The 12,594-nt window shown below is 45.6% G+C and overlaps 1 protein-coding gene across 1 annotated transcript in view; it reads left to right on the forward strand.

Moving 5' to 3' along the window:
• Positions 1 to 12,594, forward strand: part of LOC147031002 (uncharacterized) — a 134,236-nt gene that overhangs the window by 115,425 nt on the left and 6,217 nt on the right. The window contains exons 10-11 of the transcript XR_015056620.1: positions 10,650 to 10,795; positions 11,018 to 11,132. The gene's annotated coding sequence lies outside the window, so the exon portion shown is untranslated. The remainder of the gene's footprint in view (positions 1 to 10,649; positions 10,796 to 11,017; positions 11,133 to 12,594) is intronic.

Genomic DNA, 12,594 nt, shown 5'->3' on the forward strand with positions numbered 1-12,594 from the left:
ACCGTGCCCCACTCATACACGCGGGGGCACTCAACCGCGGTGCCTCATCCACACACGCGAGGGCACTCACCCGCGGTGCCTCATCCACACTCGCGGGGGCACTCACCCGCGGTGCCTCACCCACACTCCGTGCCTCATCCACACACGGTTCCTCATCCACACACGGCGTGCTGGGAAGCACGTACTCCGGCACCATCGCCACCACACCACTCACACGTGGTGCCTCACTCATACTGGCCGTTTCACTCACACACACGGCCTCACTCACACACGGTGCCCCATCCACACCCGGCGTGCTGGGAAGCACGCACTCTGGCACCATCGCCACCACACCACTCACACGTGGTGCCTCACTCATACTGGCCGTTTCACTCACACACACGGCCTCACTCACACACGGTGCCCCATCCACACCCGGCGTGCTGGGAAGCACGCACTCTGGCACCATCGCCACCACACCACTCACACACGGGGTCGCTTCCACACACGGTGCCGCACTCACACCTTGCACCACACACACAGGGACAACCACACTGGGGATTTGTGTCCCCACAAGGGTCTCCGGGGCCTCTATACCCCCCAAGCTCTCCGTGCACCCGTCCACAGCACCCGTCCCCTCAACCTCGCAAAACACGACCGAACTCACCTGGTCGTGACTCGCCTCAAGGGGGCATACTCCCTCCCCTCGTTCCTGGAGGAGGCCATCCAGGTGCTCGCACCAGGTCCCTGCACGCTCCGCGAGCTCACCCCCCAATTTTCTCTCCGCTACCTCTGTGTGTGTGTGTGCGTCACTTACCCCGTCTTCCTCGTGTAGTCTCTCCTCTATGGTTCCCTTCCCGGCTACCGTCACTGCCAACTCTTCACCCTTTACCTCCCTTGTCTCAACTATTATTATTTCCTTTGTCGTCACCTCGTGTCTCGTCTCACACGTTTTGGTCTCCCCATTTAATTTTTCCCTTTCGGTCATCGTCACGACCCTCGCCCAACACGTTCCACGAATTATTTTTTCACCCGCCTCCACCGCGGGCCTGTCAGCCGTTGCACCCCCATCCAGCTCGTTTGCTCCCACACGTGGAGTCGCCATTTTTATCTCCCCGGTCACGGCCTTCATGCCCGCCTGCAGGCTTCGGCCCATGTTCTGCGTCTCACCCCGCAGCTTTTTCGTTCTTTCCTTCATTTGCTGTGTACTCGCATCGATCTTTTCGTTCATGCTTTTTATTTCGTTTTTCATTTCATTTGTATTTGTATCCATCGTCGTTTTCACTTCATTCATTTGTTTGTTCATTGCCGCCAGCATGGCGCATAGCTGGGCCATGTTGGATGCACTCAGCTGAGCCGTTTCGGCAAGGGTTGGGGAAGGGTCTTGGTGGAGAGGGGGGAGGGAGGTGTCATACACCGCGGCCGCTGCCGCACCCACCTCGGGCCCTGGGTTCAGTTGGGCGAGTCCGTGTTCCTGCACAATCAACATTTCCTGCTCGGGGATTCCATCCTGGACCATGGACTCTACATTATTACACATATACATTTCTAATACCCCCGGCTCCCGCTCGCCTTGAGACGCCATCTTGCTTCTCGTGAAGGGTTAATTTGCTCGCTCGTAATTTGGAGGGAATCGGGGGTCGCTTCTCTCACCCCTGGACCGATTCCCGTAAATTTAGCCGGAGACAGGAGAGCCCGTTTTCCTGTTCTCCGATACCAGTGCCGCGAGGAGGGCGATGAATTTGTATCCCACTTCTGACACCAGTGTTGCGGTTTTCGCGCCCGCCGGCGTGCGAACGGCCACGTAACTCGAATCGCGGCACGTCGCCCACCGGACGGACAATCCAGTCGTGACCCTCTCGGACTAACGCCGGGAACCAGTCACGGGTGGACCTTTCGGTCTCACCGCGATCGAGCCAATCAGCCCCCGCGTGGGATAGGGTTGCTCGCCAAATTCGAACTACCTAAGTACCCACGCGGAGGGTAGACCGGGCGATCGCACCTCGCCGCAGGTCGACTTCGGACACGGGCCACTTAAGCGACCCGTTCCGTACTATCAGAATAACCGAGCGGTGTTATCGTCGACCTCGACGGTTCGATTAATTATCGGGCGTATTCAGCCCACTACCAACCCTTTACGTGAAGCAAGATGGGGATTCAAAGAAAGAAAAGACGAAGCGAAGCGGGAGAACAGTTCAACAATAAAGCACATTTATTCGCGGCACACGGGAAGCACACAAATACAATTCCACCAAAAGCACACAAAAAAAAGAAAACACAATTCCATTTACACAAAAAGCAAACATAAAAGTGAAAACACAGTGCAGAGCTAACACCGACTACCGAGCACACGGCAACACTTATACAATTCTACTTCACAGACGGCGCCGACAACACATACCCAAAACCAAGGAAAAGAAATACCCTCAAGAATGAGGCAGGCCTGAGGCCGAGACCGGGTCGGGCCTACCCGTCTGGTGATGAGACGCGGAGCGGCGATGGCCCCGCAACCCGCGGGCCTCGTGGACAGTGCCTGGTAGGGGGTGGGAACGGGGCCCCCTTGGTCGCACTATCTCAGCGCGGGGGGGAAACAGGAGGGGGTTGCTGATGCTCAGGGTATAGAGGATCTTTATTATCCCTGGTGTGCGTCTCCACCTCGGCCAGGTCGCGCTGCCGGCCTCCCTCGGGCGTGCAGCTCCTGGCACCGACGCGAGCACCCCCTCGTCCGGCTCTCTTCAGCTTCTCCAGCCACTGCAGGCTTCGGGCTCCAGACTTCCACACTCGTCCCCTCCGTTCCGACTCCTTCTCGTTCTCGTTCGTTCCGACTCGTTCTCGTTCTCGTTCTCGTTCTCGTTCTCGTTCTCGTTCTCGTTCTCGTTCTCGTTCTCGTTCTCGTTCTCGTTTGCGACTCTCCTCTGACTGACGAACACCGTCCTTTTATCCCCCCGTAACTTCGCCTTTGACCCCCTCCCTTTGACCTTTCACCTCGCTCCCCATTGGCCCGAGAAAAAGTGGGCGTGAAGGCTTTTTGATCCACAAATTTGCATATATCGATCGTTCTGGAGGCGGGGCCAAATCGCCCCTCGCTCACCGATTGGACGGCAAAAAGTGGGCGTGTGTCGTTTTTGATCCGTTTTTGAAGCACAAAATCCGTGATTTTGTACACGCTGTTCGACGCGCGTTCTGCATGAGTCCAACACCGGTACCCACAGCGGGGCAAGAACGGTAGCGATGCTACGGTTGCGGGGTGTGACGTGAAGGTCGTGGCGGTTGTGGTGAAGCGGTGTTGTGGTTGGTGGTTGATGTTGTGGTTGTGGTGATGGCGATTGGTCCAAAATAAAGATAGTAAAAGAAAAACGGCTATCCTGAAGAGTCGCAGCTCGCATAAATGACATGTATTCCCACTAGACAACGGGTTCGGGCCTAACTACACATGTACTTACCGAGATACCTCACCTAAGGGACCTGAATGGTGGTTTGCGAATCTGGTAACCACAACACTATTTTAATGCTGTGAAAATGTTTTGCTACATCACGGGTGATAAAGGTTGTGGTCAAGTTTCATTGAAACTGCGTGTGTGGTTTCAGAGCAGACAGCAAATACATATTTTGGGGAGCCATAGAACCCCTTCGACCCCAATTTTTTTAATGGTGCGAGTAACTTTGGTACATCACGGGTGATGAAGATTGTGGTGAAGTTTCATCAGAATTGGGTCGTTTTTGAGAAGAAAACAAATACCTCTGGAGGGGGCGACCCCCCCCCCCCATAAACTTTCTCCGTAGACCCCTCAGACTGCAATTTTATTTATTTTATTTTTTTTAAATGCCGTGAACAATCTTTGGTCCATCACGGGTGATGAAGGTTGTGTTAAAGTTTCATCGAAATTGTTTTTGTACTTTTCAGAGAAGAAATTGCAAGCATTTAGGGCCCTGTCACACCTTGACGTTTTAGGCAGCAATGGCAAAGTAAAAAATGTATGTAAAACGCTGGCGTACGCTGAAATTTTGATGTTTTTTTAAAAGTTTTTGGCGTATTCATAACGTGTTGATCGTTTGCATAACATATTAGTAACGGGCACAGAACGTTTCGTTCTGTTATACATAACTTTTACCAACAAATGCTTACCTTGTGGTCGGCGTTCAAAACCTATGACAAACGAGAGTTTAACTTACCCTTTACGTGCTATACGTATCGCCGGCGAACTGGTGGCGTAGCCAGTTAAGAACTTGCCCGACGCCGATTGAAATCAAAACTGCCTGAGAATTTGAAGTGTCAACATCGCAGTCACACCTTGACGATTTTGCCAGCGTATGCCATTCTATGAAAAATGTGTTTACAACGCTAGGCACACGTCAGATACGCTACAGGTAAGTTGTGTTTACGTTTAGAGTATGCTGGAAATCATTGAAGTACGCTGGCATATTACCTAGTCCGTTTGGTACGTCGTGAAATTTCAAGCATGCTGAAAATTTTAAGACGTACTCGACGTAAGGCTCACACGTTTCGCATGCGTTGGCATCTGTTCCTAGCACGTTCCGCGATCGTTTAAACACAGCGAACACACGTTACTTGTAGGTTACTCATAAGTCGAAGCCCGTCAAGGTAATGGCCAACATACTTGAAACCAAATTTCTAATCGATGAGTAACGTGCTTTGAACAAATGAGTAGCGTCAGCTCAGCCTATGTTTAACGTGCTTGGAAACTATGAGTAACGTGCATTGAAACTATGTATAACTGGCCTTGAACGAATGACTGGCGTGCTATGAATGTAAGAGTAACGTGCATTTAACCTATGAGTAGCATGTTTTGATCCGAAGTAAAACGTGCTTCTAACCTTTGAGTGACATGCTATGAACCTATTTGTAACGTATGTAAAACGCACATTGTCGTATGTAGACGAATTAAATTGACGTCTTCCGGACAACCATAGAACTTACTGAAAGTGTTTCTAACTTACTTCTACCGTGTACTGGCGTATTGGCAGCGTTTAGGGGAATTGGTATATACAAATGGGCTTCACAATAAAAACCCATCATTGTTCCAGACTCCATGGTGAGTGGATGTGAACGCCAGTTGTATCAATTGTAGCAGTACTATTACGAGTAGTAGGTGTGCGTGACAGTAATAATAGTAGTAGTTGTTGTCGTAGTAATGGTAGTAGCATTGGTAATAGCTGTATGTCTATGTCAGTAGTAGTATATGAGCGTGATGTGGAGGCTGTGGGGGATGATGGATCCTCGTTGCGTCAACGAATAGGAGAATACTTTACACCATTGTTCGATGTTCTGAGAGGGCTAATTTTTTTTCCTCATTCCGAAGATGAAATATTTCTTTGTTTTACTATTGAAATTATTAAAAAAAAACTTGGACAAATGCATAATGTACTGGTAATGAACACAGAACGCTTCGATAACTTCTAGATTAGTTATACCAACTATTGCTTATCGTGTTTTCGGCGTCCACAGCCGATGCCCAACGATAGTCTAGCGCATGCATCACGTGGGAGCGCATCGTTTACGATTATGTGACGTTTGCTATCCACTGACTGCCACCAAACTATTTTAATAAACGGCTGTCACTCGCCTATTGTTTTTGGACGCTGGTGCTCGGCAATTGAAATCGTTTCCATTGAACGAGTTAAATCGCTTCCACTGGACTATTGAAATGATTTCATAATAATGCTTGGTTATCCTTGGACCAACTTTGGCTAGCAGCTCATCGAACATCGCTGGGGGCATTCGCAGGAAGTTGATGAAGGATGCATGGTCCTTGTTCCGGAGTTCCACCATGAGCTGGTCATATATGCCGTCATGGCGTCGCCTCCCTATCCATGGTCTCACCCAGTTTCTTCTCCTCCGTTCACGTCTTCTTCTCCCAGCTCTATTGGCACGCAACTGGTGCAGTGTCAACTCGATGAGGTCATGTTGATGTTCGAGGACAAGTAGGTATTGTCGTCTCTGCCTTGCCGTATCCTCCACCTCTCGGAATGACATCAACATGTTCTCACCACTAAGTCTAAAAAAAAAGACGGGTTCCTCCTGCGAAGGCCCTTTTTATATACCAATTCCCCAAATCACTGCGAATACGTCATTCTACGTCAGCTGTTTGTTAGAAACGCGTTCAGTAAGTTCTGTGGTCGTCCTGAAGACGTCAAATACGTCTACATACTTATTTGTTCGTAGGACATGCTCTACAACTAATTCCCAAGCACGTTACTCATAGATTATAAATAAGTCACGGGTTCCCTAAACATTACTTTGATGTGTTTCGATGGATAAGAAACTTTCTAGTAGCGCGTTGTGAGCTGTGAACAACGTTCATATAGCGTGCTTATAAAACGTTACCTCGAGTTTATGAATAAGTTTCGGGTACGCAAATGTTACCTCAACGTGTTTCCACATATGAGTAACATATAAATAACATGTGTCAACGATTGCATAACGTGTGCCTAAACCTTATAGCCAGCGTAGTGGAACGTGTGAGCCAAACGCCGAGTACGTCATAAAATTTTAAGCATACGAAAATTTGAGAAAAAACCACAAAGTTCAACGATTAAAGCCAGCGTACTATGACTTATGGCAGTGTTTTTCAGCGTGCTCTTAACGTATGCAAAACCTACCCATGACGTATTCGACGTGTGCCAGCGTATTAGGCAAATTTTTCATAAATCGGCATAGGTTGGCTAAATCGTCAAGGTGTGACAGCCCCTTTACGGATGGTCGGACGGACGGACGATGCGCTATCGCATAAGCTCCCCAGAACTACGTTCCAGGTGAGCTGAAAATGAAGGCTCAGATGAATGACAGGTTCGGCCAATTTAGTGGGGAGGAGTGATGCAATCTGCTGATGAAGCCCAGAAGGCAGAAATGTGTTCACATTTGAGCTGCATCTCTCCTCTATCCTCCATGCTGACATGCCAGGAAGCTGTCAAAAGCCCATTTATTATTGCAATAGTGACATGTCGTGAATAGGCAGTGTCTGCAGACATGTTGTTCACTCGTTGGATCATGCATACAATAACTCAGGACATATAATTTATAATACTAGTGCAGGCCCGTATCTGCGTGCCGGTACGTGCCTGGCCGTACGTGCAAAAAAAAAAACAAAAAAAAAACTTTCATACCGTGTGCCAGAAACAACAAATACACAGGCCGTTCCTTCGCTCTTGCATGCCCCAACGTGCAAAAAGAAAAAAAAGAAGAGGAATTGTGATGCCAATCGTGACGTCATAGCACCGTGTCCTGTCATTGGTTTGGTAAATAAATGGCCATAACTTGGGAACCACTTGTCCGATTAATATCAAACCTTGAAAAGGCACATCCACAGGGCCCCAGGCTAAGCGCATGTAAGTGGTTACCACTCTGTTTCAAAAATGTCAAAAAATGAAGTTTGTTCCATTGCCTTCTCACTACATTTTCCTGAAACTGTAAATCTAACAGTTCAGAACAAAAAAACCGTATAGCTTAAATACATATATATATATATATATATATATATATATATATATATATATATATATATATATATATATATATATATATATATACCGAAATATGATACTTTGAAGAAGGGGTACCTATTCTGATGGTTTTGCGATTTTTCAATGAAATTACCTAATTTTTCTTTTGTGGCAAAATAAATGAAGGTCATAGTATATAACTTATTCTTGCAACTAATCTAATAATCAAAATACCAATTTCTGGGATTATTAAGAAATAATACATTCCGATTTTTTATTACTGCTCTATTCAGTGACTGTCAGAGATGCTGAAAAGCACTAAAAGAGAGATTTATCGAACAAATTCTTGCACGTAAATTTTCAATTCAATCAATTCTGGGAGTAACAAAAAGCTCTCAAAATTCTCCAAAACTGTTTTAACTGCCTTCTACATTAATAAAATATTTTTTTCATTTAAATACCTGGAAAAATATTTAAAATTTTTAAAAGGAAATTATTTTTTTAATCAAATTCAAAAAAGTGTATTGTGCAGTCGGACAAAAATGCAAAATTACTCTAAACCAAAGCCATGCACGTTTTCAATATTTTTTTATACTATTATATTTATATCACTGTGCCCCATTTGTAAATAAATTTTAGTGAAAATAATCTGATGCACAGAAGAATAAAAGCATCTTTTTTTTAAAACGTGACGTGCAGTCGGACATTTGGGTTAGAAAGTTCGGTCAAGCCGCTGTAATTCAGTATCCACCCGGATCATCTCAATTTTTTTTACATTGATTATTGGTTATAAGTTGAATAATAAGACATGTAAATATTATTTATTGATAAACTACTCATTTTGTTAGGGGATTTCATAGTCCCAGGCTCTAAAAGGGCAATAAAACAAGAAAAAAATAAAAATATGCCAGAATGTGCATCTACGAGGTGTGTTCAAAAAGTATCCAACCTTTGTTCATAAAAAATACTCGTATCCAGATACAACAAACTTACACTAATCTCCTTCAAAGTAGTCCCCTTGGGCTGCCACACACTTCTCCCAACGGTTCTGCGACTGTCGGAAGCAGCGCTGGAACGCTTCTTTTGGGATGGCGCACAGCTGGTCCGTCGCATTCTGCATGATGTCTTCTCTGGACTGAAATCTGGTCCCTTACAGGGGCATTTTCAGCTTGGGGAAAAGCCAGAAGTCACACGGAGCCATGACGGGAGAGTCGGGAGCCTGACGAAGCACAGGTGTGTTGTGTTTGGCCAGGAAACTCTGTATCAAATGTGAAGAATGGGTGGGTGCGTTATCATGATGGAGCTGCCAATTGACCGCTGCCCACAGGTCCGGCCGTTTGCGTCGCACAGCGTCACGAAGGCGATGCAGTACCTCTTGGTAGTATCCTGTATCAGCAGGGTCCTCACTTGGTCAATGACGATCTCATTTCGGGATGTTGAGGGCCCACCAGAACGTGCTTCACTTTCCACTGATGTGCGACCATCTTTGAAGCGGTTGTATTACTCTTTTATCTGTGTGGTGCCCATTGCTTCGTTCCCGAAGGCCTGTTGAATCTTGTGGATCATTTCCACTTGGGAATCGCCAAGCTTTACACAAAATTTGATGCAGTAACGTTGTTCAAGTTTTTCCGTCATTTTGTCAAAAACAAAAATCCGATGGTGCTCACTAACACTTCCTCACTCATCGGCGGTCTGTCGGCGACTGACAGCTTCTGCAGGTGGGAAAATATTCACGCATATGAATTAGGATCGCTTACATACGTGCACCAAACCACGCCTCCCTAGCTTCATTTGTTTATGCATGAAAAATTAAGGTTGGATACTTTTTTAACACACCTCGTATCATGCAAATCCACCACTGACCGACACAAATGCTGATTTTCTCAGACGGTGGGTGACAACCTTTTGATTAGATGAGAAATTTCATATAGAATGTTTTATATGTTGTAGTTTTGCATGGTCTAATATATGTCATATTTTAAGGTGAAACAAGAAAAAAGGCCAATACTGGGCATGTAGATTCAGTAATATACATCATAGACCCATGAACCTATATATTTTAAGGTCCTATGGAACACTGTCTGTGCAATGAACCAAATTTAATGACCAGTAGTAGTCTTTGTGACTTTCAAAAATGCCACTCAAGTTCAGGGTATGCCCTAAAATTGGGGTGGGAACCACTTATATGCGCTTAGCCCCCAGCAATATACCTGGCAAGTTTCAATGAGATCGGACCAGTGGTGTCGAGAAACAGCGGACACAGACACACAGACACACAGACACACAGACACACAGACACACAGACACACAGACACACAGACACACAGACACACAGACACACAGACACACACACACACACACACACACACACACACAGACACACAGACACACACACACACACACACACACACACATTGCTGGAATTATAGATAGATAGTATGCATGTATATTTTTGAATTTGGGGGGAGGGGATGGGAAGGAGGTGGGGGATGAGGTCAGCTCCTTGATTAGGGAGTTAACACTGTGCAGACAATGATGTACGTTATACATTTTACACTTGTATTAAAGACACGATGCTAAGGTAAGTTGTCCAGTTTGTTCACGTGCTGCTGGAAGATGGCGTTGTAACTTTTAGTCGCTGGAGAAGTCAAGGTGTGTGTAATCATGTTCTCCCATGTCCAGAGGCAGGCCAGGTGAGTGAGGATGGACTTAGATTGTGCCGAGCCAGTGCCTATGTTTTTAGTTTATATTGATGAAATGTCGATCAGCCAATCTACGGTATAACCTCCACATACACAGAAGTTCCATGCCTCATCGGAAAGATCTTGGATAGGGGAGTGACATGGGTGTATTCTCGAGGTTGTAAATTTAATCCTGGAAACACAGATGCAGGTAAGATCTCCATGCACACAGTAAAGTTCCAAAGGCCAATTCTTGTGAAAGATGCAGAACAGGCTGGATGGATAGAATTGTTGTTTTCCTTCAACATTTCCTTGAAAGCTGTTTTCGCACTATGTTGCGGTACTTTAAAGAAGCACGCTTGGTTCTTTATTTCATGTCTGGCCCCTCTGCCTATTTTTTCCGGACAGAAATTGATGCTCGTGGAAGACGTATATGAGGGCCTGTGAATGTGTAATGTTGATACCAGGAATGCTAATTGTAAGATTTTCATTGCGCGTGTGCCAATTAACTGGCTCTGTATTCGACAGGTGAAGAAGGTGAGGAGTGTTGGCTTTGTCGAGTTTTGATCGCTTGTTCATTAATTTCTGAAGATGATGTCGATGCCATCACCGGTAAACACACACATGAAGTGTGCAAAGAGATCAGATTGTTGGTGCCATCACTGTCATAAAATGTAAGTGAGATGGAAGTGAGGCATTTATCACTAAAGTTTTAACACCCACTTTAATAACAAGAGTTATTGTTGTTATTATTATTATTATTATTACGAGTCATACATTAAGTGGGGAAATTTACATTGAATTTGGAATTTTATTTCTCTTTACCTCTGAAGCTCCATCGTTTAACTCTTCTTTACTCCTCTATGTATACCCCTTGCTTTCCTTAACATTCCCAGACCAGCACCATGGTGATTGAAGGTGATGGCGCTTCGCAGCCTTGGCGACAGTCCCCGCGTGTTTGACCCCGCTTGTGTTGTTTTCCCATGACCCCGTTGTGGTGATGGTGGGAGGGTAAGTGAGGGAGAGTGAGAGCTGAAGGTTGGAGTGATGGGGTTAAATAGAGAAATAGAACATGGGAGGAAAACATATCGAAAAGGGGAGGGAAGGAGTATAATTGAAGGTAAAGGTGAGTACAGCAGATTAAGGAAGAGCAAATTTTTGGGTGAAGCACACAAACAGGTTGATAGAACAAGACAACAATTAAAATACAACAAGAGGTGAATGGTCTGCAATAAAGAAAGAGTGTGAAGTATAATAGAGACAGCAACAGTTTAAATATGTCAGAGAAACCATGAAAAGTCGGGACGGTTTAGGACACTTTTAAATCTCGACAACACATATAATGACAGCGTCAGAAAATTGTACGTCATTCCAAAGAAAGACAAAGGATCAGTAGAGGAAAGAAGACGAAGGAAATCAAGGAGGAATAGAGTGGGAGAGGATAGAAAGCAAACAATGGGATCAAGGTCGAACCAAATGTTGAGTACATGTTCGAGTAGTTTACATTGAACAAGGTACAAGTCAGTCCGGTTGTGCGAGGATAATAAAATACGTAGATAGCTCTGCTTCATTTGTATTTGCGTTGATAAAAGGGTCATATTCAACAGCAAGGTATCTTTTCACAAATATTTGAGGTGACACTGTCGTTGTGGCTTCATCATTGCTTGAACTGCATTGATCCAGTAGTATGTGACCTAACCATATTTGGGTATCCTGACAATAATTCACGGACGGGTGTTTGTGTGTTTGTCGTGTTACTCCTCCTGCAATTCTGGACTGATCACATCCAGACTTTCCGCATCGGATCAGCATGACCCCAATTAATGTATAGGGGTGTTTTTATCTATCATTGGTCTTGGGGGGGGGGGTGGGAGGAGAATAAGCAAATTCTCTATGTAAATGTGTATCGTGTAGTGCCGCCTCCAAGTAGGGGAAGGAATTACAAGTCTCCACCATTTACAGTGCAGTATTCCTGTCCTCACTTTTCCCAGTGCAGTGAGGTGTTTTGAATTATATACAGTAGGTATGTTTTGCTTCCTGCACGTAACCCGGAATTTCACCCCCCCCCCGCCCCCATACACCGCCCAAATAAAAGTATGCGTAAGAAGAGCATGTTGCATGCTTGGAACAAGATCGCCTGTTGGGTGGGTACTCTGCTCGTCTTAATAATAGACTATACAATTGCATTTGACCAAGATTCATCCGTGGGATGATGAAGTGTGATGCATCACTCCAGATAATGACTTTCCACTGCGACAGAGTCCATTGGTGGTGAGCCTAACACCACTCCAGTTGACGCTTGGCATTGTGCACGGTGATCTTAGGCTTGTGTGCGGCTGCTCGGCCATGGAAACCCATTTCATGAAGTTCTCGCCGAACAGTTTTTGTGCTGACATTGCTTCCAGAGGTAGTTGCAACTCGGTAGTGAGTGTTGTAACTGACGACATACGATGTAACTTGTAACTGACACTCA

Source organism: Eptatretus burgeri, chromosome 3 (assembly GCF_056783735.1).
Source record: "Eptatretus burgeri isolate ZD-2024b chromosome 3, Ebu_testis_v1, whole genome shotgun sequence".
In the NCBI taxonomy this organism is placed as follows: Eukaryota; Metazoa; Chordata; class Myxini; order Myxiniformes; family Myxinidae; genus Eptatretus; species Eptatretus burgeri.